At 41.5% G+C, this 27,202-nt stretch overlaps 1 protein-coding gene across 1 annotated transcript in view; it reads left to right on the top strand.

Moving 5' to 3' along the window:
- thrab (thyroid hormone receptor alpha b) overlaps positions 1-27,202 on the top strand; it is a 172,296-nt gene that overhangs the window by 43,787 nt on the left and 101,307 nt on the right. The window contains exon 3 of the mRNA XM_085416969.1: positions 22,875-22,949. The gene's annotated coding sequence lies outside the window, so the exon portion shown is untranslated. The remainder of the gene's footprint in view (positions 1-22,874; positions 22,950-27,202) is intronic.

Below are 27,202 nucleotides of genomic sequence, written 5' to 3'. Positions count from 1 at the left end.
ATGGTGGTGTCATCCAGATCATTAGCCAATCTGTATGGTCCGTCCCCTGGATCCACCAATCACGGAGAGGCACCTGCAGACTCAGATTTACATATGAGACAGCATTACGACAACAGTCGTAGCACTATGTAAAAAATAAACTAAACTTAAAAAATAAAAAAGTGCAAAATTGCTGAATAAGGACAACGCAGTTGACTCCTCTGGAAGTCTCCAAGCGATGCTAGATAATCTAGTATTGCTAGCTCTTCTCACTCACCACCACACTGGGCGCACTGATGCTGTTTACTTTTTTGTTCATTCATACGGCGTTCTTCATCTGATTGCTTCATGTAGATCCGTCGGCTCACTAGTTTTGTCTGGTTTAAAACAAAAATAGTCCCCAATAGGCTATTTAGGCTTTTTTTCTTACAGTAAATGACTGTGTGGTGTGAACGGGCATACCCCGAGGCTAAACTACAGTCTTGGCCATGAGCTAGTACAGTTTGTTGTAGGTTTCGTTACAGAAATCAGTCTCTAACTGGCATATGTTTTTGGTTTCAAATATAATCGGTAAATTGAGTCCTCTGTGCTGTTGTACTGTCCCTGGTTGAGTGGAAACATCACTTGTTAGTGATTAGCTAAGGCAAAAAGAAAAAGAGCATAAACCTTCTGGCAAAAGTAAATTGGCACCCTGCCGGTGGCGGACTCCCTCAGGTGTCGGTGTGTTGGTGGTTCTTTGTGTCTGGGGGTGGGCGTCCGGGTACACACCGGCTCACTCCTTGGCGGCCGCTTGTCGGGGCCTGGGGCCTGGGGCTCGCTCGGGCCCCTTTGGAGGTGGGGTGCCCCCGGCCTCTCGGCCTGGGGCTCGGTCACTCAGGCACAGCTGGGGGCCGGCGGAGCTCACGGGCGCGTCACTGCAACTCCCCCTGGCTTCTGCTCCGCGGCTGCTGGGCGAGCCCTCATCTGGGACTCTCCTCAGCTCTTACTGGAACAGTGGCGCGGCTGCCCCTCTGTTGGTCTTCCATGGTCTCTTGTGTTCTGGGGGCCTCTGGATGTCTGGAGTTTTGATCTCCTCCATACCCGCTTCACACCCTGGAGGACGGGGCTGTGGCCCCCCCCACACTCCCTAGCAGATCATTACATGGAGAAACCTTTGGAATGCAAGCATGCTGATCCACACAGGTATGCACACATGGGTATTCACAGACGCGGACTAAAGCTTTCTTGGCTGCTGCCTCAAAGCACACTGTGCGCTGTCTATCTTGCGTGCTGCACAATATCGTTTATTATTTAGTAAATATTGATATCTATGACTAGCTAGTTTATTGTGATGGTGCTTTGTTTTCTCTATTATTATGTTACTCTTTGTTGTTTGCTGTCTCCTCTGTTTGTTTTTTGTGTTTGGTTTTTTTTTTTTTCTCCATACAGGTGACCCAGGAGTTCTTTTTTTTTTTCTCTCTCTCTTCCCCCCCCTTCTCACCGTCTCTTCTCCCCTTTGGTTTTCTTTCTTTCTCTCCCCCTCTTTCTCTCATTCATTCCCCCTGTCCTATTTATTTAAAAAAAAAAAAAAAAATGACAAAGGATGAACTGAAGCTCTGCCATCACGTAATGTCGCATACTGCTGTTTCTGATGTCATTTAAAAAAAAAAAAAAAAAAAAAAAAAAGTAAATTGGCAAACTTGAACAGTATGTCAGACTGAGTGAACCAGTTGAGACAAAAAGGCCTTTTACAGTGCAGAGGGAGCTCTTTCATCTGTTCCGTGACCTTATATCAAAATGTTGACATTCCTGGCCTGACCTTCTTTATCCCGCACCTGCATATCTTTATCTTTTATTGCTTATATTGAATTATCTTTTAATATTCTCCATTGACTGTACAGTAGGTATTCTGTCTCTGGGTATCTTCTCCAGAAATGTCTCACATTTGATATGTTGCTCTGTTGGTTTGTTAGCCAACAGAGCAAAAGCAGCAGGTCTTCTGAGCAGATCTCTTAGAGTTTCCATAGATTTGATCACAGATCAAGTATCTGTCACATCTACAGTTCTCCGTGTACAAAAGGAAAGCGTACAGTTACTCTACGCGGATTGAGTCTCTGGCAGAGATACCCGAGCCAGGTAAAACGTGGCAGTTGATGCGTTGAGCCATCATTACAGTATGTACAAAATCAGTGGAATCAAGTTTTCTGTAAAACAAACAAACAACAAAAATGTCAAAAAACAAAAACACAACACATCCGTTTAGGTTTTAGCATCGTCCAAATAAGTTTTAATGTTCTTTGGTTATAATTACATTTCATATTAGACAGTGCGATTGTGATCTTTGCTTATCCAGCAGAAAAAAGTCAGACTTCAAGGGTCATGTGATCCACTGTTTTGTTTGTTTGTTTGTTTTTCCAGTACACTGGTATAAAACCTAAACAGCCGTCTGGCGCTTCTTAACAACAGACCTTTTAGGTAGATTTCCCACAACTTGAACACCAAGATAATTGGGTCACAGTGCTGATTTACAAGCTCATGCAAACTTTTACTTCAGTGCTACAATTGCTTAAGGTATTACATAAAGCCTTAGAGAGTGCACTTGTACAGTAGTGAGCACTGCATCTCTACAGGATGTGGTTGGCTGTCCGGTGTTCTACCTTCTACTAAATGCATGACACCCTACAGTATCTACGTTGCGGTTGGCAGCTTTGTTGTTGCTATGTTTTTTTTTTTAACGCAACAGCACTACATGTGTATCAACCGCAGAGTTTGATAGCGCGATCGGTCAGACCATGAGGTGGCAAACGCTCTCGCTTTTTGGTGCCGCTTGTCAGATGCCTGTCTGGTTTCCCCGAGGCGTCTCTACTCTGCTGTTGTCTGAGGCAGGCGGAGGGAGGTAGCAGTGTGACAAAGTCAAAGTTAGTTCAGATCAGCCTGGAAATCTTTTTCTGCTCGACACTTATGAAGCTACAGTAAGCAAGTACTGTAAGGCCCTGTGCAGCTGTGTAGCTGGGAAATAATATGGTGAATTTTACAGAGTGCATTTAGCGTGTTTATTTAAATCCTGCTGTTGAAAATGCTCAGTGAAGGTATTTTCAGTTGCCAACATGGTTCTTTAACAGGAGTCAGTGGAAGGACCAGGGCAAGTTGTAATGAGCAGAGCTGGCTACAGCTTGTGGTGTTTTCTTGTGTTGACTGCCCCTGGGAGGGGTGGTAACATTATCCTCACTTCACCTGTCTCTTCTTTGCTCCACTCCTTGGAGCCCATTCCCTTCTATACAAACACACATACAGGGAAGACAGGTTGCTAGTTATGGCAGGGTAACAGCCACCTGTGGTCAATCTAGAATCACTAAATACCCTTTAGACTGTGGGAGGAAGCTGGAGAGAACCCACAGAGGCAAGGGAAGGACCCCAGCCAGTCGGTGGATTCAACCCCAGAACATTGTTGCTGTGTTGCTGACCACTGTGCTGCCTGCTTTACCTTATCTACTGTCATTTACTGTATGTACTGTTATTATGGTTTATGTTACTTTTTAAGATAGTCATAGTTTAAAATGATGAAATCAGCATATCTAGAAGTAATCCTTGAGACAAAAGGTTTCAGACTTCTCTAAACTTTCGGGTTTTTTTTTTCTACTTTAGGCTCTTTATGATGTCACTAAGAGCAGATAACCCCATGGTCATCTCTTATGCCCCGTCCACCCGTCATTCATACTTTCTAATTGTGAGATGCAGCCAATTAGATCAAGCACAGTTCAAAGGAGTGGGACGGTTGCTAAAATGAGCAACTTTTCAATTCTCGACAACCATTAATTTATGACTCTTCTGTGTCCTTCAAGATGCTGTCACTTCATAACCATTACAGATAACCAGTCATGAATGAAGTGTTACTGAGAACATGCAAAGGTGACATCTAATTTTGCTGACGCTTTCATGGCTGACAGCGAGCACAGCCCTGGTAGTTTACAAAGGACAGTGTTATGAAGGAACAAAGTATTTATCAGATCAAAGAAGAAATGAACAAATCCAACCAGACGTCTGATGCTCAACGCTGGTGCTTGGTAGGTTTTAATATCTGGTGCTGTGGATGTGTTTGTGTACTAAAGTGTCCTGGTTGAACGTCTGTGCTGTTAATGAGAACTGGGCTTGTTTTTCATTTTGTTGGAGAGATCCTGTTTGGCCGGCTTGCTGGGTTTGGGTTGTGCTTGACTCATGCAGCATGTCGTTAGTTCTAGGAGGAGCACTGCCCTGACCTCACCCACAGATGAAGAAGTGCTAGACCAGGTGACTGACTGCAGGGTGCACAAATATACCTCATACCAGAGGGAAATCTCTTTCATTGTCTGTGGTCTTGTCTCCTGTTGTAATCGCAATCATCAGTCGAAAATTTGAGCGACCTTAGGGTCGCCCACTTTGAGCAGCTTGTTTGTTTCTCAGAATGGTTTATGGATGGAAAGAGACCTAACTATTGGCTGAGAGGAGGCAGGACATCCCATTCTGCGTCCCCTTCAAACGTCCACTTTGGATTACACGTCCTCAGACTTCATTCGTTACTGGAAGCAGCTAGCTTCACTCTGTCTGAGGGTTAAAAAATACATAAATTAATAACAGCATTTCGGAAGCTGAATGCTGAACTGCTAAAATCATCCTTTTAAGTGTCTCAAGATGAATTTCACCTAAACCCTTTACCTCATTGCTCCCCTGCACAGCGCCTCTGCAAATCTGCTTCGTGATAAAGCAGAAAGGCTTTTAAAATATCTGTGCGTTCAGAGAGAGCCTGTTATTAGCTACTTTGATCTTCCTTTTAATTACCCCCTGCGGCTCCCTCTTTAACACTGTTAGACGTAAAAGGCCACAGTTACATCTGACCTGCAGCCGGCTCTGACACAGGCCGATGTCTGTGGCTTCACTTGTTGAAGATCTTGCTGTATTGTGGCATGGAGTTGTGTGCATAGAAGAATAGGCAGCAAGGTAAACTGCCTTATATCATGGTGAAGTCCATAATCCTGGACTGTACACACCAGGACGCCGTTCAAAGGAGGAGATAAGCAAAGACAAAGGTTGTGTTTACACTACGTTCTGCTACAGAGTTCAAGTTTTAAGTGAAGCAAAGCAATTTGTTTTATTCTGACATAGGGGTTGGTGGGTGTGCTCTTTAAGATGTTCCCTATAGAGTGGGGCGGGGCCTTGCCGCGTGGCCAGAGGGTTATGCAATTTTACTTCATAGGAGAATATATGGTGAGAAGCAGAAGTGCAGCTGTCTTGCAGTGATTTTCCAGTCACCCTCTGACTCACTTTGCTGATATACTTACTGGATAATAAAAAACAAACTCAAACAGTGATTGATTTGTGTGTCTTTCAGTTAACTGTATTGGCCAATCATTTGTCTTAATTTGCTTTTGCACTTCATCATTTTCTTGCCAAAACCCTACCAATTTCCGTTTTTACATATCTATTTTTTTTTCAGTTGTGCAACCTGAATTAAATGCTCCAGTCGAACCTCATGAACATCAATATTCTAAATGCAACGAGTTGAAGCACACTGCACTAACCATCTTAAGTAAAATGATTTGCATTTGCAGTAGGTTAAAATCATTTCACTGCCCTGTTGTTGCTATTTTCTGTGTGTCTGACAGTAGATGTGAAAGTAGGCTCAAAGCCGACTGTGGCAAAGCAATTGCAGAACTTCGACCCAAAGGCAGCGTCTCTTTGAGGTTTTCCTCTTGCGAGAAATAAGATGAATGGTCCTCTATAAGCACATTTAAAAGCATACAAATTTGTAAAAATGCAAATGACTAAAAACCCAGCTAGATGTTAACGGTAGCTTTCCTTTTTTGAAAAATTATGATTTCTCTGGTAGTATAAATTTCTACTCTCGCAGCTTTTAACACACTCTTGCTGCCAAGGGTTTGACGAGAACATGTGTTTCTGTTTTAACTCATATGAAGGTTGTTTAAACAAATGACATGTTCTTTCTGATTTGTTTAAAAAGTCATTTTCTGTCCATACATGCAGCTTCATAGTTTACATAAGAACCGTAGTCTTTTTGGACATTTTTTTAAGAAAGACAAAAGAAAACGTTACAAAAGTTGGAGATCGCCATTATGACTCTTACTGTCTGTTCTGTCTTTCTTTTTCTGCGCCTCTTTATGTTTCACCTTTGCTTCCTTTCACTTATTGCCCACACCCACTGTTTCTTAGGCCTCGCTCACTCTAGAGTAAAAATAAAATGGCAAGCTCGATGTGACTGTGAAAAACCAGTGGTTGGCGAGTGATTGCATTGGATTTCTTTACTGTTTGGGACTGATTGCAAATTGTTGTGGTGACCAATTTTGGCCACAAGGCAATCATGCAGGTTGTGCATTTCTATGCAGGGAAGGAGGCATCTTATTCCATCTATGGAGACCAACAGATTTTGGAGCTTCAGTGTCAATAAATATGTAAAAATCTTTCATGTGTTTTACAGCATAATGAACTGCAAGTTCTAATTTGAATGGTGACGTGAATGACATTCAGCTCAGGGTTGATGTTTTCATTCAGGACTGTGGCTGCTCCTCAGTTGCAAAGCCTCTTGCTAAAAATCTGGTCGTTAATGAAATTAACAAGCTTCAAGATTGAAAAGTCGATGTCACGTGCTCATCATTGTCTCCAACCGCTGTTTTCTCTAGTGTAACTGCAGCCTCATGCAAACTTCACCCACTCTCTGTGTTGGTTTATCACACTCGTAAAACTTTTGCACCACAGTTTTGCCCCGTTTCTTCCTCTTTGTAATGGTATCTGCAGAGACCAAAGTTGGCACATGCAAAACTTGAAAGAGAGTGAAACCTTGTATTTCTCTGCTTTGCACTTTCAAGTATGGAAAGAGCCACAAAATAGCCCCCCCCCCCCCCCCCCCCCCTCCCCCGCATCTGAAAAGAACCAAGCTCAAAGCTATAAACAGGAAAGTGCTTAACACAGTCTGTGTGTGTGTGTGTGTGGTGGGGATTTCTGTTGATAACATCATTTTGCTGACATAAAGATCTGTGAAGTTAAGGTTTTGTATGTTGGAGTTTTCCGTAAAGTGAGCATCTCAGCCGCTTTGCATGTCCTTCCTGTAAACATCTCCCATTGAGATTAAGATTGATAGCTTGAAGCACTTTCCAGTTTAAGAGCTCAGTATTATCTGAAAGGTTCTGATGCCAAAGCGATAAATTACTTTTTCAACAACATTTAATTAAAAAAGCAAAGGTTCTGGTTAATGTTGTCACAGCCACTTAAAAAACAAGACCCCTGTAAACTGATGTGTATAATGTAGAATGCTATTCATGTACACATTTAAACACAACAGACTCTGACCAAAGGATTGCACTGGTGGTAATTAAAGCGATAATGTTTTGCATGCGAAAACCCAACTGAAGTCCAAGAGCTTCATTTTTTACTTTTTTAATGTTTTTTATGTCTCAAATATCGCAGACAGACGCTGAACGTGTAGAGTAGGACAACAATTGCAATAGTGTGATAACCTATTAAAAGGTCTAGTTTGGTGACAGATTTTGCTCTTCCTACCTGATCAGCTCAGTCCTTGCATGCATGGCGCTTGGTAACAGTCAGGTCAGTATAGAATCTGAATTATCAGCCTCGTCAGCCCGCTAACAGAGCTGGAGTCTGCTGGTTCAGCGATCCCATGCGCTAACATGAACTCGGATTCTTTCTCCATCTGTTTGTGTTTTTCCAAAGATCCCGTAGAAACGTTGGATATTGGGTTGAGTATCGATGCACTGCTCAATTAAGGTGGTATGTACGTATGTGACGGTGTGTCAGAAAGGAGGGATGAGTACGACTCAAACAACTGAAATTTTTTATCATACAAAAGTACAGTTCTTCATTATTTTATTGGATTTGCTATAGTTACTGTATTGTTTTATTTTATATTTTTAAACCAGGTGATTCTGAGGAAATAAATTGGGATAGAATCACAGATTTTCTATAGAGTGACTCTAAGGACCAATACATTCATATTTAGATGTACTAGCCGGGAGTCCAAGAACAGCATTTTGAAGCAATTGTAACGTCACAGTAGCTTCTGACAGGACTTTAAATATTCTGCATTAGGGTTAAAACTCTGGATATGCAGTGAAGTTTAGTTGAGGTAGAAATAAACTGTTTTCAGGATTTCCACACAGATAGTTTGCCTCTGTGGACCTGCAGGCAGAAGTTTTGATCGTTTTACCTGGCCCCCGTCATGCCGTCAGTATCGTAAGAGCTCAGAGACAAATGAAAACTCAACAACGGGTTGACCTTTACAATTTAACAGAGATGCGTTACAAACCTTGTGTATGAGTTTGCACTGCAGTTCAAAAAAATAACCAGTATTTCAATATGTCGTGCATATCATGGCTCAAGAGTTGGCAGTTCGTCTTGTAATCAGAAGGTTGCCGGTTCGAGCCCCGGCTCCGACAGTCTCGGTCGTTGTGTCCTTGGGCGGGACACTTCACCCGTTGCCTACTGGTGGTGGTCAGAGGGCTCGGTGGCGCCAGTGTCCGGCAGCCTCGCCTCTGTCAGTGCGCCCCAGGGCAGTTGTGGCTACAATGTAGCTGCCATCACCAGTGTGTGAATGTGTGGATGACTGGATGTAGTGTAAAGCACTTTGGGGTCCCTAGGGACTAAGACTACGTCCACACGTACCCGGGTATTTTTGAAAACGCAGATTTTTCTATGCGTTTGCACCTTTCGTCCACACGTAAACGGCGTTTTCGGTCACTGATAACGGAGATTTTTAAGAACTCCGGCCAGGGTGGATATTTTTGAAAACTCAGTTTTTGCATTTACGTGTGGACGAGAAAAACGCAGAAAACGCAGCGTCAAAGGTGTGCGCCTTTTTTGACGTCACACTGTGCGCCACGTTATTGTTTCGGTGAAATGAATTTCTACAATACTGTTACTTGTACTCTCTGCAGTGTTTAAATGCTTACATATACACACACAGTTACTGTCCCTCCACACATACGACTCAGTTCTGCTTCTATGCCCCATCTTTGGCTACGTTCACACTGCAGGTCTTGATGCTCAATTCCGATTTTTTGATCAAATCCGATTTTTTTGTCTGCTCGTTCACACTACAAATAAAATGCGACAGCAAACGCGCTCTAGTGTGAACGCTCAAAGCGGCCCGCATGCGCAAAAGAAGATGTCACACACAACGCGCTCTGTTTAGACCAAGAGCAAACAGTATTGTTTGACTGATGGCCCTTAATATAAAGACTTCGGACTTTACGTTTCCCAATTTTTTGCTTTAAGTTATTTTGTTATTTACATAATAATATAAATAACCTAATAATGATCCTTATTGCTGTTTAAGAGAGGAGCGGTGCTTCAAAGGATAGCTGCAGATTTCTGTCAGAATCTGCAGATTATACAGTACAAATAAAATGTTTACGTTGTCTTCCCAACAGTTTCACTGACATCTCGCGATGTCTTCTCGGGCGCTTCTCTGGCGCTGATAATTGGCTTCAGTCTTGTGTCGGTGACGTAAAAGACGGATTTAATGCGACCTGACCGTTCAAACAGCAGTCGCTTTCTAAAACATCGGATATGTATCGGATTCAGTACCACATACGAAAGTGACCCAGATCGGATTTGAAAATATCGGATTTGCGCCGTTCACACTGTCATAGCATGATCGGATATGGGTCGCATAGGGTCAAAAAGATCGGATTTGATGCGCTTTCGCCTGCAGTGTGAACGTAGCCTTTGTTTACTATTTCCCACCGAGGCTTCTAGACTTCTGATTGGCCAACATTTCTACACGGTTAGGAATATATCGCCACCTGTTGCTGTGGCATGTTCCTAGCAGCGTTTTCCTTCATTCCTGCCTTTACGTGTGGATGGGATTATCTTTTAAAACGAAAACGGAAAATCTCCGTTTTTAAAAATACCCGCGTACGTGTGGACATAGCCTAAGTAAAGCGCTATACAAATACAAGCCATTTTACTATTAACCATTCAGTACACTAAAAGCTTATTGTGCTCAGTATCACAACATTAGGTAAACATTTAGTTGCTTCAGGTTTAAACGCAGATGCAGATTTACATGAAGTGGGCTATGCTTGTGTGGTTTAGATTAGAGTTTTGCTCCAGCTCTTTCATCTTTGCTCTCTAGAAACGTCTGTCAGACTCGGCTCTTCTTCGTGAAGAAAATGAAAGCAGTGTTCAGTGTGGTTGGTTCATGTGGTTACATTAATGCTGCCATTTTAAGGGTGTATTTATGTTTGTGCACGTATTTTAGGTTTGAATAATGTATTAAATACATAATCAGTCTGTATTAATCAGAACTCCAGCATTAAAGCTTGCTGCTTCATTCATGGTGTGATTTCTTGTACGCATGGCTACTCTTAAAAATCTGTAGATACTCCACTTCTGCTTTTCTGAGTGACATCACAGTCCCCGGGGTCTATTCTACAGAAAATTTGATGTGAACAGTGCGTCACTCTGTGCATGTGTGTTTGTTGATACAGCTGAAAGGAGGACAGTTTCAGTTTATTAAAAAAATGGAGAATGGGGAGAAGAGTTTTCTTATTATGCAGCGATAAACACAGAGATAGCGTATCCTTTGCAATGTGTGACAACATGTGGTGAGTCACATGGTTTCTCGCTGTTTTGTGTGGCTGAATGCGGCGAATGACCTCAAACGTCAACTCCTAATTGTCACTGATTGTGCTATAAAACGTCACGGATTTAAAAGGGAGTTTATTATGCACATATGTATCAAAGCTTAAAAACAGTGGCTTCTATACAGATGCCCACGTGAATGCAGTGAGTCGGTGTGTGCTCTGGGTACATGTGGCGACGTTTCAAAGGTTAGTTGGATTTGTGAAATTACAGTCAGCAAACTTTTGAATGTTAAAGTCATCATGTGGTGGAATCTGCAGCATCAGACGAGTCTTCAAGTCTCCCAGCCTCTCATCACATATGTTCTTAAGGCACTAACTGAAGAACTGCAGCATGCTGGGTTATGTTAATGACATGGCTGCACAAAGGAACTGTCCGCTTTAATTATGGAAGTGTTGGACTCCTGGCTTCTGCTCTTGTTTCTTTTTTCCCCTCGTCTTCTTCCGCGCACTTCCTTCCCCTTTTTCAACCGCTTCCCACTGTCCTTTGATTTTCCCCTCCCCTGCACAGTGAGGAGAGGTGGGCTAATCCTCTGTATCAAATGTGTCACCTACTCTAAGCAGGAATGAATAGGCCCTAGATTACCACCAGACACTAATCGCATTTAGCCTTCCCGATGATAGCTTCTGTTCCAGGTTGGGCACTGAGGCCCGTGTTATTTGACGCATGCCTTGAGTTTTGTTCGGATGCAGCTGTTGTCATGCACCTGTTGTGCGTCTTCCTTCCTTTTTTCTTCCTGAATTCTGTGGAGGTCATTGTGGGATTATAAATTCAAGGTTTGCACAGATGGAGGTGAGTTTGGTTTACATAGGCACAAAAGCCTATAGAACTGCTGTTGCGACAGAGCAGACAACTATGTTTGAAGGTCCAGCAGGATCTTTCGTACTAAAAGCTGATCTGTAGCTGAGTTCTGTGCACCAATCATTTCTGAGCAGACTTTGGTCAAATGATCGCCCTGAAGATCCAAAAAAGGAAATACAGTTACACCAAAGTGCAGTTTCAAAACCACTGGCTATTGTTTGTTAGCTTTTTAACACGTATCAGCAATAACTAACTCACAAAACAGGAAGTTTCAGACCCTATGTAGAGATGCATTGATTGTAAAAGTGTGATTGCCATTTTATTTCTAAGAACTGACTGCACATATAAGCAAAAATCAACTATTCTTCAATGCAAATTGTTATAAATGTAATAAAAGAACTTATTCAACTGTATAACTCCCCCTGCAGTGAGTTACAGTTTGTCAGCTGGGTGGAGGTGATTTTAAGTGTTTGATTAGGTTTGCTGTTACAAACGTTTTCATGGTGGTCCCTCTGTGGTTTACCTTAGCGAGCTTTGTGTCTTCACTCACACTGGGGAGTTTGTAAGCTAACAAGTGTGTGCCTGCACCGATGTACGAGTGCTGAGTGTTAATGAAAGGGACAGACATATGGGAAGCTGACCTGCCAGTCAGTAGTCGGGGCCAATATTGCTCATGATCATCCGATTTGTGTCTGAAGCTCAATCAATGCATTTCTAAATACATATGCACTCGGTTACACTGATATCATGATTTCACTGGAAGCCCCAGAAAATGTGTTTTTTCCTTTGAGAGAGTTAAATAAGATCAGTTTTATGTCTGTGCTCGAGATGTTCCTGCCTAATAATTTAATAGCTGTTAAAACAATAGAAAAAGAATTCTCACACTTTGAATGGACAAAGTTAAACACGCAAACAAATATTTTGAGCTGTTATTCTCGTTTCATGTTAATAAGATGTTAGATATGACACATGCACATACAACCTTCATTCACAGAGAGAGGGAAGTAGAGCCATCTGCAGCCCCGGGCAGTGGCCAGTGTAACAAGTTTCAACTGGTACCTGCAGTTGTGCGCTGATAAACTAAACATTATATTTTCAATCGACTAATATTTCTGGCTCCAGCTAACGTCTAGTCCAGGGGTCGGCAACCTGCGTCTCCGGAGCCGCATGCGGCTCTTTAGTCCTTATAGTGCGGCTCTGCGTGGTTTGGGAAAATAAATTAGAAGTATTTAGCTGAAGTGTATTTTATTTATGTTAGTTCTTTTTTAACTTGTAGTTCTAAATTGGAAGATTATTGTGATATTGAAATAAAAAAATATTATATTCTATTATTTTTTTCATCGCTCAAAATAAGCGTCACACTCGCGGAAGCCGGTGTACCCGCCAAAACGCCGTGCATTTATCGAGACTTTCAACCCCAGGTAGGCCAATTATGGATCTTCGGATCCACATTACGTCAGCAGCTATTCTCTACCGTGATCTATGTTAAAAACAAACACCGCTCACGCCTCACAGATGACAGCTTACAGTCCTGCGTAAAGATGAAAGCCCCGATTTGCAGACGCTGTTCGGGAGCAGAAGTCCCATTGTAAACATATCACGGCAGACCCGACGATGTTTGCATGAACACGCTTTTCAGCATTTCTTTATGGACCACTTTTCACACACGGTTGCTGACGCATACAGACGGCTGTAGCTTTTCAGCTCACAGCCCGACACATACCAACACAACAGCATAGATAGCACAGATGTAAAGGCGGCGAGGCGTGGTTGCGGGCGCCGCTCAGGTGCGTCCGCCTCCCCTGCGGCGGAGCTGTAGACCACGCCCCGCCACACACATTAACCAGGTAAAATACATATTTAATCCGAATTTTGCAAATATCTATTTTTCATTTTTTAGCAGAAAAATTTTTCTATAGAAAAAAAATGGCCTTTCAGTTTCTCTAAAGCTTTGAGATTTTTGTTTTATTCTGTTTGGAGTGGAAGAGTAAGGGGGCTGTTTCTTAGCTGTGTGCTTGCGAAATATCCATAGTTGTCATAATTCTTCTCCTTAATTACACTTGAGAGGTGGAACTGCAGATTTCATTTGGAAAAAAAGGCCAATAGTAAACATACAAGGAGTTTCAACTGAGATTTTGAATATAGCTTTAATTTGACACTCTACTAAAGACGCTCTCTTGGAGATTAAAATGATCAGTTCCCCTTCGATGAGGACAAACACATTCTTTCACGTACATATTTCATACATGAGATCAGCTAAAGAGCTACACACAGCATATAAAACACACTGACAGCTCCTTGCAGTCTCTGTCAGTGTGTTTTAGATATATTGTGTTACTATATGGGTCAACATAACATAACATAAACATAACCTAATTATATCTTGGACCCATTCTTTATGCCTGTCAGGCTTTGTTTGTACTGGCTGAAGCTTAAATGAGGGCATTGTGGACATCACAACAGCCAATCTACGAACAAGCTCTGCAAATTAGTTTGGACTATAACTGCTGTGTTGTGCGGCATTGGTCCATATCCTTATACAAATAAACTGCAGATTCATAGAAGAAAAATCATGGTGTTTGATCAGTGGTGCAGCTACCCAGACTAACTACATCCTGCCCTTTTTACAAAGCATCAAAACAGCCTGAGAATATAAATGCCAGTGACTGTACATCGCTGTAACCACTTTTTCTATATTTAGTTTAATACTGCTTAACATTAACAGTTACAGCATTTTAATTAGGCATTTCCAATGTGGTTAACTTGCACCAGCGATATAAAAGTACATTTTGTGTGTATGTTTTAGGTCATGGGTGTGATGTTTTTTTACATCTCAATACAATATACAGAAATGCTGCTCTTTCTGTAGCCTCCATTCTCCCTTACTCCTCTTCCCAGCACATACTTCATTCTAATACAGTGTCAAGGGCACTGGAGCAAAGCTATATGCAGCTTGACCAGCAGTAAATTTTCCTTCTGTCAAGCCCTGTTCCAGTGTCTTCTCCTTATTTGCCATGACCTTCGCACTACCCTCTTTCTGTCTCCTTGAACCATGCAGCTCTGCAGGCTCTCATCAGCAAAGCCTTGTGTCACTCTCTGACTCCTCTTCCTTCTATCGCTCCTTATTGCCACCCCCTCCCCATCTCCCGTTAGTCATCCTCTCCCTGAGAGCTGTGAATTTTACGACTGCTCGTACAGTGAACCTAGTCTTCTAGACCGAGGCTAAACGACTGCCCTTGGAATGACACGTTCTCGAGCCCCAACCCAATCTATTCGTAATCTTAATAGATCGACATAGATGTATTTGGTAGAACTTTTTCTGTGTTTTCCTTTTTCTTAAATGTGCGAGGATAGTTTCTAGCATGCACATCAATGTAAAATTATTTTCTTCACAGCTGGCTTTATTATTGATTCCTGACATCAGAGGCAATATCTCCAGCTACATAGCAAAGTGTGCATTCAAATCCAAATGACATTCTGCTTTAAAATGCATGTAAAAGCTGCACAATGGAACAATTTCCCTTATCCATAATTAACATAAATTGCAGCTGGTTAAAACAGAAACAGGAAAACCTGCAAGTTTAAGTTGCTGCAAGCCTCTTTGCATGTAGATCACAACTTTATTTGTGATCTATATGTCCTAATCGAGGTCATATCTTTTCCTGCCCACTGTGTTCTGGGCAGTTCTTTCCACTGCTCTTCCTCCTTTTAACTTTTACGTTACAAGAATTGGAGAATGTTGAAGTCCCAGAAAGGAGCCAAAAGTGTAAACTTTGTGTGAACTGATTACTACAGCTGTGTACATTTAGGTTTTATTAGTTTTGTTTGTTTAAAATTTGAATTAATTTAGCTGGATAAGGCATTTTATACTAACTGTGACTCAGCATGAAGCACTCTCAAAGATGCTGGATCCTCTAAATGATACACGCAGTGTCCTTTGGTATGATCGACATGAAGCACCAAATGCTGCAGTATTAAACACTGAAGGCAAACACATCCAGCAATATAAAACTGCGACAAAGGGCCTTATGTCATATTTGGGAAGTTTATATTTCCTTTGTTTCAGTTCACTTTTTGACACAGGTTTTGTTCTGCTGTTTGGTTTAGGCACGAATGCTTCTGGCTAGATGTAGGAACGCACCGTGACATCCTTAACCTTGGATATTGAAGAGTTACACTACAGCATGCTTTTAGATGGTATCGATACAGTGCGGATTATGAGTTCTCGCATTCCACATTGTTTCTGTTCATTCATTCATTATTGATTATTTTGCTGTGAGAGGACATAAACAGCAGGCCTGCACAGGTCTCCAGCCTGAACAGGGCTTTTTAATTATCTCTGAGTCTGAACACACATGAGAATTTCTTCTTTTTTTAAACATAAACAGCTTGAATTCAACTCAGGTGTGCAAAACCTCCATCGCCATGCATTTGATGTAAATGTGCAACTGTTAGAAAAGCATGCCAGAACGGATCAAAGGAATTGATAACTGTGGGGACAAACAGTTCATATGAAATTTCAAATGAACCACTTTTCATTTTTCTTTCGTGACCAACTGTCTACCAAGTGACAATTTACAGAAGATTGCAACTGCACACATTTCGCAGTGCATTGCACTATTTGGATGGGATCGTGGTGTAGTGGTTATCACTTTGAGCACACAGCAGATTCTGCGTTGGTTGTGGGCTTTCAGTGTGGAGCTTGCATGTTCTCACTGTCACATCCATGCAAGTTTATAGATGATCCTAAGGTGCTCATGTGTGAGAGGTACATACAACCTTTAAACTGCATATAATAAAATGCTGTGTGAATGGAACTTGGTCTGAATCACCCTGAGTACTGTAGTATCTGAATGCCAGTCCATTTTCACTCCCCGACTCTCTGTAATAATGGATATCCGGATACCTTTGCCAGACAAGTTTGTGATCCCTTAGGCTGCTGGCATGGATGCTGTTAAATTGCTGCAATTGTTTGATGGAATTCTGCCTTTATGCCATTAGTGTGTGCACAGTGTGGGCATGTCTTTTTCCAGATGTTAGATTGACTCTCCTTCTTATTTTGAGTAAGTGAGATGGGTCAAGGTTAAGTGCAGTGGAAGGAGGAGATAGCATTGTTGTCAAGTGTGGGATTAGACAACTAAAGGAGCCCTGCTCATGCACACTCCACAAAGCTATTAACAGGGGCGTCTGCTTAATATCAGTCTGTTGCAGATTGATATTACACTGCACATACACTGCATTAGTAGGGTCTTCATTAGACTTTTTTTCTTTCCTTAAGCTCTATCCTAAGTACTGCAATTTACTCTTTGCTTCTTATCTCTTCTTCATGTATGTGAAGACCATTTCTGCAACTTGTGCATTCAAAATTGCCAATTGTTGATTCCAATTTTCTAAATAAAAGATCTTATAGAAGATATATTTTGGTTTTCCATATGTTAATGTGACACTTTGTACACTCAGAGTTTTTTATAATATGCAGTGTTTAGCCTGGCGTGGCTCGGTCTGCTATGTCATAAAATTCTCCCTGAAGGCAGAACAGCGAGGCAGGATCTGATCTTTCCCATCCACCATTACTCAGTCCTGACAGGCCAGTGAATTCCCCATACCCCTCCCAGTCGGTAGTTCAAAGCCTTACATTTGCCACTAGAGAGGAGGGGGCGCCGCGTTGAACTTGGGGCCCACTGACAGAATTTACCCTCAAGATGTTTTCGGTTGAATGTCCTCTGAAGTGGGAGGACTTTTTCTGCTTCTGTTTTAAACTTCCTTGGGATCAGTGTGGACATTTCATTTGGGGAGATCACATTGGTGATTTTTCACACTTTCACGCCAAAAGCAACGGGTGCACAAATCCTGCAAAACGCAGCACTTCTTGCAGCTTGCATGAAAATTTCTTGGCCACAAGCCTTGCATCTCCAGTGCCTGTGCTCTTGCATCATTGCACATGATTGTTTTTAATAATTGGCAAATACCACTAGTTGTAAAATAAAATCCCACAATTTACTATAGTGAAAGTTTGCAGCCAGATTGTTAGAACATCATAAAGGAATTTATGAATCAGGTTTTACAGTTTTCATTTGCAAGTGTAAAGATGTGGCAGTGATATTAATTGTTTTTTTTTATTTCAGTCAGACAGCTTTGTGAAAAAAGGACAAAAAATCCAATAGAACTAGAGAAAGGACAGCAAAGAACTAAATTAAATTAAAGAAGCACAAATTATTATTGTGCTCTTATTATTGTGTTATTATTGACATGATGTAGGGGAATGGAGGGCAGGCGTGGGTCAGATAAGCATCAAGTGATCCGTCATGGTGAGCACAAGAGTCAGCATATGAGCGATCTTATCGAAGTATCCGCATTTGGATGTTCTGGCACCCTTCCAGTCTTGGATGGATAATTGAGATCACATAATTAAATATTCCTGCCAGGAAGCTACTTTACGACATTATGCCTTTAGGTCACATACAGCTTGGGAACATTAGAACCTTAAACACCTCCCACATCTGGATCTTCTTGCAGTGTCGTAGGTATCTACGCTACATTTAATTACCGCGCTCGTATTGTTTTTACTTATGGCATCTGTGTTTGTTTTGTTAAAGGCAACCTAATTTGGTTTTCCTTATTTGTTGTCATATGTATACTGTTACAGTAGAGGATGCTCATATTGAACACAGGCAAAGTTAAGAGTCAGAGACAGACTGCTGTAAGCACTCTGTCTCTGACAGATTTTTCTGCTCTTAGGTCTGTACGATGCCAATGAAAGCAGATACTTCTATTTTGAACTCTGAATCATGCAAAGCTAGTTATTTAAGAATAAAAACATGCAGTTGAAAATGAGCCGAATAGGTTCCCTTTAACAGGAAACAGGAAGTTGCCGGTTTCAAGTTTACTATGTTGTTATTTCATAGTTAAAGAATCTACACCTTTAAGTTTGAGGTGATTCTTCAGAATGTGCCGTCTGAAGCAAAGAAGAAAGTAGGTAATTGAAGGCAGTCCATGGTGAAAGCTGCTGAACATATGGCCTGATGTGTCCTTGGCTTTGGTTCAATCAGATCTGCGCATACGGTTTCGACCCACATCCTAAAGTGCTCAGCAGTATGTGACATTGCACTGAGGTTGGCTTAGTGCTATATAAGAAGGTGGTCCAGTCAGCGCAAATATAGCACAAGCATGTGATCAAATGGCACACGCATACGATTGAAACCCGACTTGTCACAGGACACTCGTGAACACGGGCCCAGCAAAGTTTCACATGCTCTGTGCAAAACACAAGACAGCTGTGATCATTTTATTATTCACAAAGGACATGCATTGTAGATGCAGAACATACCATGAAGTATTCTTTATTGAATATGAAGTAGGGCTGCCACAAATGATTATTTTGATAGTCGACTAGTCACCGAATATTTTTGCGATTAGTCGACTAATCAGATCATGCATCCATTGGACGTAAAACGTACAGCTTATTGCACCAGCAGCATCTGCTCTTATATAACTATCATTAGCTTACAGCTTTAAGTGTTTAAGGTGCTAACTAAAAATAAAGACAAGATGATAGTTTATTACATTTTAATGAAATTTGCAGATTGTTTTGGTGAAGTTTAATAAACTCAGTCTCGTCTGCTCCTTGCTATCTAAAATATAACAGGACACCGGAGTATATTCTCAAGCATCTCACACTTCTGATAATCAGTTGTCTGCTTGATGTTTATTCAGCTGTGTAAAAACTATAACTTTAATCTCAGCCAAACCGATTTACTCAGGAACAAATAAAATACTAAAAAAAGCCAAACAATAACATTTTTAAGTTATCTAAGTAAGTTATCATGTTTAACCTGAGTAGCAAAAGACTGCGGTGGGTTTGAAAACGATTTGCCGGGAGTCCGGTGTTCTCACCGGCTCTAGTGAGCCTTGCCCCCGGCTAGCTATCGAGCTGGTGGGTAACAGACGTCTCCAAAAACGTTGGAGCGCTTTTGAAAATATGTAGTGTCTTAATAAACTGAGCAGATATTTGAGGTTTATACAGCTACAGTCTCACCTGAAAATATGTTAAATGTTTATTTTGTGACCCAGAAAGAATAATAAGAGTAACATTAAAACTAACCAGCTGCCGCCATTGTTGGAAACTGAGCTGGGCCACGCTATGAATCCTGGGACACAGCTTCTTCTTCTTCGGGGTTTAACGGCAGCTGGCATCCTTGTACATGCAGTGCTGCCATCTTCTGTTTCAGTCCGTTATTACACTCTTAAATCCTGCTACTTATTCCTGCGTCCTAAATCTTCAAACGACGAGTCGACTATTAAATTAGTCGTCGACGATTTTGATAGTCGACGTAATCGTGACTAGTCGACTAATCGTGGCAGCCCTAATATGAAGATTATATTATAGTTTAAGGATTACACTATTATGCAAGTAAAGTTAAAAAAAACAAAGCAAAGAAACATCTAAATTTTTAAACCCTGGTGTGAATCATCCAAAAATTTCACAGCTTCTCCATTCAGTTCTCTTAAAGTTTCCACATTTTCCTTCATGCTAAGAAACCTTCTTCCTTGTGCCCCATCTTCTTTTTTTCTCTATTTTTTGCCCACACAGGCCTACAAGGGAAGAGCCCTCCAGCTAATTAAAAACTTGCCAGTGGAATTTCGCTGTGACAAAAGGAGCTATTCATGTCAGCAGGACGGTGAAAAGGCTGCGCCGGCAGCAGCGATAGCATTGCTCAGCGTTAGCAAAATGAAGAGGCTTTACTTTGAAGCTCGTCCTCTTACGAAGACACCCAAGCACTTGACTCGGTGCATTGCTGCTCTCCCTTTGCTTCTGTTTTGACATCCATTATCATCTGATGCTCTGCAGTGGGGGAGTGCAGCTTAAACTTGAGTGTCAGTAGGTCTGCGTAGCTGACCTTCAGTCTGAAGATGCTGTCCTTAATGAGTTCATCTGTTGCCTGTGAAACGTATCTGACCCATACTACATTTTTCTTTTTTGCACACAAAAAAAATCCATTATAGACTCGATCCATTTCACCGCCACGTTGTTAGTCCACCCCTCGGCTGTATCTGCAAGGTCAGAGATCCCATGTGCAAACTCAGGGAATGACCTTCGGCCTCATCTGTTAGCCAAATTAGTCATCTTTAGGGCCTTCAGTCTATCAAATTATCCACCCATACCCTCATCCATCCATCCAACCTTCCTGTTCTCTCTGCAGCAGTTTCTCCGGGAAAATTGATTCTTTACGTTAAAGCAGAGGGGAGTTCCCTCGTATGTGGTATTTTAAGTGCAACCCACACTTTCCATTGCAGACACACGTCATCGAGAGTACATTGGTAGTGGGTGATATGAATAGAATTCACTCACAGTGTATAGTACATACTCTGAAACATCACTTGAGAAAATTGAATGTGAAAGTCCATTGTTGACCTTGGCAACAGCGATTGATCCTCCTGCAGCAGATGGAATATCCTCGGTGGAAAACTCTGGAGAAAAGTATTGAGTGGACTTCAGGCTAGGAAGTATATGTCAAATTGAGATAGTATTGACATTAAATAATAAATGAGGAGAAGAGGAGGAGGAAAAGTGTCCATTTCAAGAAGCTGAAAACGCTTTTCTCCAAATCTCAACTTTCTTTAACTGACTGCAAAGTTGTCTACATCATTCTCTGACTTTTTTTGTTGACACTTTCCAGTTTTGTAGTACAGTCAGTTCAACATATGGAGACATACAAACAAAAGCATTACTTCAGGCATTTCCTATCGTAGGGGATCGTGGAGACATTAAGGGCTTCCTTCCTTCTTCAACGTCTTAAAACACTTTCAAATTTCTGTTTCCTTCCTCTTTCTAATTTTTTATTTATTTTTTTACCATGAAGGGATTTTCTCATGTGTTCTTGAACCCCCTCTCTCATTCAGTTTCTCTCTTCCTCTCTTTCTATTTCCTCTTCTGCCTCTAACCTCTGTCATTGTGTGCCAAGTAGCTGTTGTATGCATTCTGACACTTGTGGGCATTACTGTCCTCATGGAGCTTTATAGGGAGACAAACTGTAATGAAATGCTACAAGGATGCTGGGATGTATTTGTCAACAGTATAGTGTTGTCTACTAAAGTATTCATTTAGGTGTCACCAGAGAATAGACAAGCTGAACTAAACATCTTTCACAGCCAAACCTCAGACATTAAAATGAGACATTGCATGCTGAGTCACTGCTCCATTGCATAAAGTCGAACTTGTGCAACAGAGTTTACTTTTGTTAAGTTACTGTGGTTTTATAGGCATAAAGTAAAGCGTCATATCTGTGGAAAATTGAATATTTTGGGGAGAAATGTGTTTGAAAGAATTAATAAGTGTGAAATGACAGGATGTAGATAAGAAAGGAAGGAAAAACAAAAGATGGGCTTATGATGACACTACATGCGGAGCCATCAGGGGTTTTCCTGTCTCAAAATTGGCCTTTGGGGAGTGACTTTGCATCTAATGTTGATTGGACTGTGTGCACTAAAGGCAGTAGGTCTGTGTCATTTTATGTGACAGAAATCTGTGTCTGTTATGCTTGAATAAATGAAACCACAATCTATAAAACTGGTTAAAAATATCTAATGCCAGTGCTGAGGTTTTCTGACTAAAACCTCTTAGGAATTTTAGTGGCTAAAATTCCCCTATGTATGAAAAACCCTGGCCATATGCTGTGCAATAGTGGCTTTTGCTTTTTAACCAATTAATTGGTTAAAGTTCTTTCCCCCCTGTTCCAGTCCACATTCAGCTCTTTAGCTTGTGTACATACAGGGTTGATGTCGATCCTTTTATCTCACTTAAGTGGCCCACATAGTAGCACAAAGTTTCTAACCTGAGATGATATGTAGGTGAAGATCAGAGTCAGAGCCTGCTCCAGGAAGCAGATGTCTGCAGCATCTGTCTGATGCGAGACTTTCAACGTTCACTTCTAGTCTGACTGCAGCTAACATAAAACCAGTTATGCTAGCTGCAGGAGGACGTTTCTGCGTCCGTTACAGCATGACTGTGACACAGACCCATACATAAATGTTTGGCTTTCATGTCGGTCTCTGAGGTAAACAGGCCAAGTCTCCTGAGGCCAGAGTTAAAGAGTTAGAGAGAAAAGAGAGAGAAGGAAAAAGAAAGTGAGACGGAGTGGAAGAATGGGACAATAGAAGAAAATGAGAAGGAAAGGAGGAAAAAGGTGTGTCGAAGGAGAGTAACGTCAGGTGGTCAAAAGAAGGATGGAGTGAAAAAACTAGTTCTTCAATGTGAAAGAATGAAAGAATTGAGGAAAGGAGAGAACAAACAGAAAGGACAGCAAGAACACTGAGCCTGAGGAATGAGGACAAAGGGCAAGGAGGTGCCGTTACTGGCCTTTGTACTGTGTACCTTTGTTTGTCTTCTATATATTATATCCCTGCATCCTCCAACCACCACCTAAGCTTTTCATCCACTCTGACAATCCTCTTTTTATTTCTTCCAGAACGGAGGCAAGGCGGACTACACAACGCAAGAGGCCTGGGGAAATCATTAACTCCACGCTCGCGCAGTATGACTGGTAGGCTGTGTTCTGCCTGTCTTCTTGTGTATTTAATAAATGTATGCTTATTATGCGAGTGTACACAGCAGAGCCTCAGCGAGCCGCTGGCTTGTAGCCGGTGCTGTTTGTATAGCCGTTCATTATCTAATTGTAGCAGTGCCCACATGCCCACTTTGTCTGCTTGGTCCCACTGATCACTTGCTGGTCTGATTACATAGATGTAATTTTCACAGAGAAACGGTTCGACACGTCGGATTCACTGTGTGAAAACAATGCAGTATTATCATAATGACACAGCACCATCACCCAAATCTGCAGCTCTCCTCTGCTCCGCAGAGCTTTATGGCGAGTTTTTCTCTCACACCATGTCTGCAGCTCTCGAGAAACCCGTTGTGCGCTACCTGATCCACAGACAGTAAGCAGGCAAAGTTGAAGGCTTCCGCAGTGGAGTGGCTGGAAGCTAGAAAGCCAGATATTTCCCTCAGGGGTTGATTGGGAATAAAAGCAATACAAGAGAGACTGGAAATAAATAATAGATTCTGCAGTCGGTGTTTTTCATGTCGAGTTGATGATAACGTTGCGTTCCTGTGCTTCCACTTCCAACGATTGGGAGGAAAACAAGCATTTAATTCCTCTAAATTTTTTGAAATGTCAGTAGGATCACTGTGGATTGCTCTGTAGTGTTTAAAAGTACACAGCAAAAGAGCGTTGACTGTTATTTATGTGTGTGTGTGTGTTTTCTTTTTGGAATGTCTAACCTCTTTAGATCACCATTGCTTTTATTAATTAAAGACTGCCAAACAGGGGACTGACTTCATTGGTATTCTGAAGCTTTGTTTCTTTTGTTCCTAGCTTGACAAGCTGTGTCTGCTGCTCGTGTAATTTTCAACTCTCGTCTCAATATTTCATCCAGTTCTTCTTGACCAAAGGGGAAAACCCCCCACTAATGTGCCACCTAATGTCATGGATTGGACTATTAACAAGTGTGTGCAGACTGACTGATTTATGTAAACATATTCATCTGTCAGAGGAAGAAGAAGCTCAAGCACCTGATGATTTGACACTTGTTTTGCATCACGTTTGCACCATCATCCTTCACTGTGAGTCGTGTCTCGTCGTAATGACAGAACTGAATATTCGGGACTTTTAAGTTTCCTTCTGACTGGAGGGGATGTCTATAAAATATTTTCCATTCTTTGTCTTACAAATATTAATCAGCAGCAGTACATTCATCTGCTGCAGATCATTTATATCTGACAGAGCTGTCACACATCTTTTAAGGTCTTATTGGCTGGAATAACACTAGATAATAAATTGATCATCCAAGTAAATCAGCTGATCTTACTGCCAGGCTCGTCGGGTGATGGCTCAGCTGATACCTTCTATACACGCAGTTGGGTAATGTCATATAGGAAGTGATCGCTGCCTATCCTTGCTACTTCCTGCTTTTTCATGTCTGACACTGATGTGACATTTGACATTGATGTCTGCTCTGTTCAGTTTCTGAAAAATATATCTGTTTAGTTGTTGCAGTGTTCTGGTAGGTTATAAATATGCAAATATGTACGGTGGATTTGTGTACGTTGACAGTTGTATTTAAATTTGTTTGAGTCATTCAAAGACTAGTTTTGGGTCAAAGGTCTCCCTTCCTCTCCCGTCCTTTCCTCTCCCCTTTCTGCACAGCTGGGGAGAAAGGGGAAGCATATAATTGCAGTTTAATCCTCTAAGTCCCTGCAGAGGAGGGAGGCAATGCATAGCGGCATGGACAGAAGAAGACAGAACAGCCATCGGAGTTGTTTGGACAGATGTTTGCAAGCCAAATGGGGACTCCTGTCAGTCACAGGTTGAAAGTGTGCATGTTAGATGGACACGTAATGTCGGAGCATTTGTAACAACAAAAGAATATTGAACATTTGACTGACTCGTTGTTTGGTAGCTTTTGCGATCAATATACACCTCAGGAGAAGTATTCTTTTATACTCTGAGCTTTTCTCACTTCTATTTCTTAATTTTAGTGAAGAGGAGACAGTAGAGCAGGGAGATGGAGCATCAGATGGCCTTGGGTTAGAATCAAAACCAGGCATCTGCATTTGGCCCCCTGTTCAACCACTGAGCGAAAACAATACCCCAGTAGAAGGGGAAAAAAAAGTCTGTTTTAAGCATTGACTTGTGTTGTAACTGATTATGATACTGCTGTAAATAATTGACATTCAGGATGCTCATCCTCGAAGGTTCGTGATTCAGGTTGAGAGATTGGTTAAACTGTCCAACAACCAGGTATGCCAGGGGTGTCCAGGAATCTGTGTCCTGCAGGTTTTAGATATCACCCTGGGTCAACACACCTGAATCAAATCAGTTCATTACCAGGATTGAAAGCCTATTTGACTCAGAAAATCCTGCAGATTTGACTGATCACTTGGTTTATTAGTTTGGCATGTGTAATAAAATACTAAGGTAAACGATTCTTTGAAAGGCATCCAAAAACATACAAGGTATGTTTGCTCGTCAAACCGAACCTTCATCAGTCATAAGAAAAGTTATTTTTGTTATAGCGTAAAGCAAACCTGCAGTAAGCAGCCATCCATCTGATATACATTCTGCATCCTGGATATGGGAGTATGTGTTTACTTGCTCACCTAAGCTATAGAATATATAGCAGCTGCAATAGAAAATGAAACCCTGTACTCTATATCATCCAGTGAAGGTAGAAGCCTCAGGTTGTAAAACATGCTCCCCTGTCAGGACAGCCTTTTCTGTCATAATGATCCGCACTGTACTGCATTTCTGTGTATGCTGTAATTCCAGAATATGTGTGAAGGAGGAGAGATTTAGTCAGCAGGGAAGAAAAATTGGTGAGCAGGACATTTTAGAAGGTGTTTTTAGCCCCAGGAAGCGTGTCTTTGAGAACTGGAGTGGGGGCAGTGAAGGCTTTAGCTACACTTTAAGGTTCAGGGGTTATGTGTGCATGTTTGTCTGGTGGGGTTACTCCATGTATAAGCGCAGCCATGTGTTTATGTGAATGTGTATCTTTAAGTGCTTGTGTGTCTTCAAGTGGAGGCAATCGGGGAGCGTTAGGCAGGGGTACAGGGAGGCGAGGAGGGCGAATCCGTCTCCCATCACTTGGCTACAGGCAAGCGTTCTTAGCACCTCGTAAATCTCACCTGCTGCTACAAGACTGCTGCTGACATAGCTGCTATAGTGCGTACTGTACTCACAAACATTCGTGCACACATGTGGTGTACATGCATTTGCGGAATTTGTGCTTGTAAACACAGCTCACTGCACTCACGTTAGCTCTCCAGGACATACTTTGCATGTAAAAAAAATGGAATACACATCCTTTACACATTGTGATACCTGTATGTGTGTGTGTGTGTGTGTTTTCTATGTTTAGTTCAAAGTGTTTCTCCCTGCTCGCGCCACTTGTGTTTTTCATTTCTGCTAGCTTTAGAAAGCTTTCCTTGCTCTTACAGTAACTCGCTTCACAGTGGTGACGATCGATCGGTGTAGCCTCTCCTTACACCAAACATCATTTCAAAATGTGCAGCGCTGGGAGTACGGATGGCATGTGCGCATGCAGTGCAAGTGTCGGTTATATATCCGCTGGATAGGAGACAGTGCTGGGTCAAATTAAAGTGAATATTTAAATAACAATAATATCATACATGAATTGAATTGGTTAAGTGCTTCAGAAACGGATGAATGGAAACACGAGCTAAATGTTATCATGGGTAGGAAATTTCTGAATGTTGTCAACGGTCAAAGTCTGTGTTTGTTTTATCAGTTGATGCTTTGCATACTCATTCAAACAATTGCTTGTTTGTTATGCATCTGCACAGGCCTTTTTTAACAAGCGTTCAGCAACAGTTGCTGGCTGTTGCAAGTTTAACTGAGTCTTGAATGTATAAATTTATGCATGATCTGATGCGAGTGCCATGTTTTGCAAAAATAAGATGTGGTTTTTCATAGTAAATTGTAATCTGCAAAATCCGAGCAAAGTCACTCAACCAAGACTGATCCTACTTTGAATTCATCATATTCATCATCAGAATTCAGTGGTTTTCTTTTGTTTGTTTGTTTGATTTAATATTTATGTTTTTTAGGTATTAGGGTTCAGTCATAATCCAGGTTCAGCATGAATTCTTAGCATTATGCTGCTGACAAAACAATAACCTCTAAAAAAAATGTTTCTGAATGCTTTCCAATAGATTTCAATATCATGTCTTGATTTCCTGTGACAGTCTGTCAGCCCACGTACTTGTCACACTGAG

This window comes from Rhamphochromis longiceps, linkage group LG8, assembly GCF_057381845.1.
Source record: "Rhamphochromis longiceps isolate RC_006_pf linkage group LG8, R_longiceps_female_GT1.1, whole genome shotgun sequence".
Lineage (NCBI taxonomy): Eukaryota > Metazoa > Chordata > Actinopteri > Cichliformes > Cichlidae > Rhamphochromis > Rhamphochromis longiceps.
Note: the sequence above shows the minus strand (reverse complement) of the source record. Positions and strands in the feature narration are given on the sequence as shown.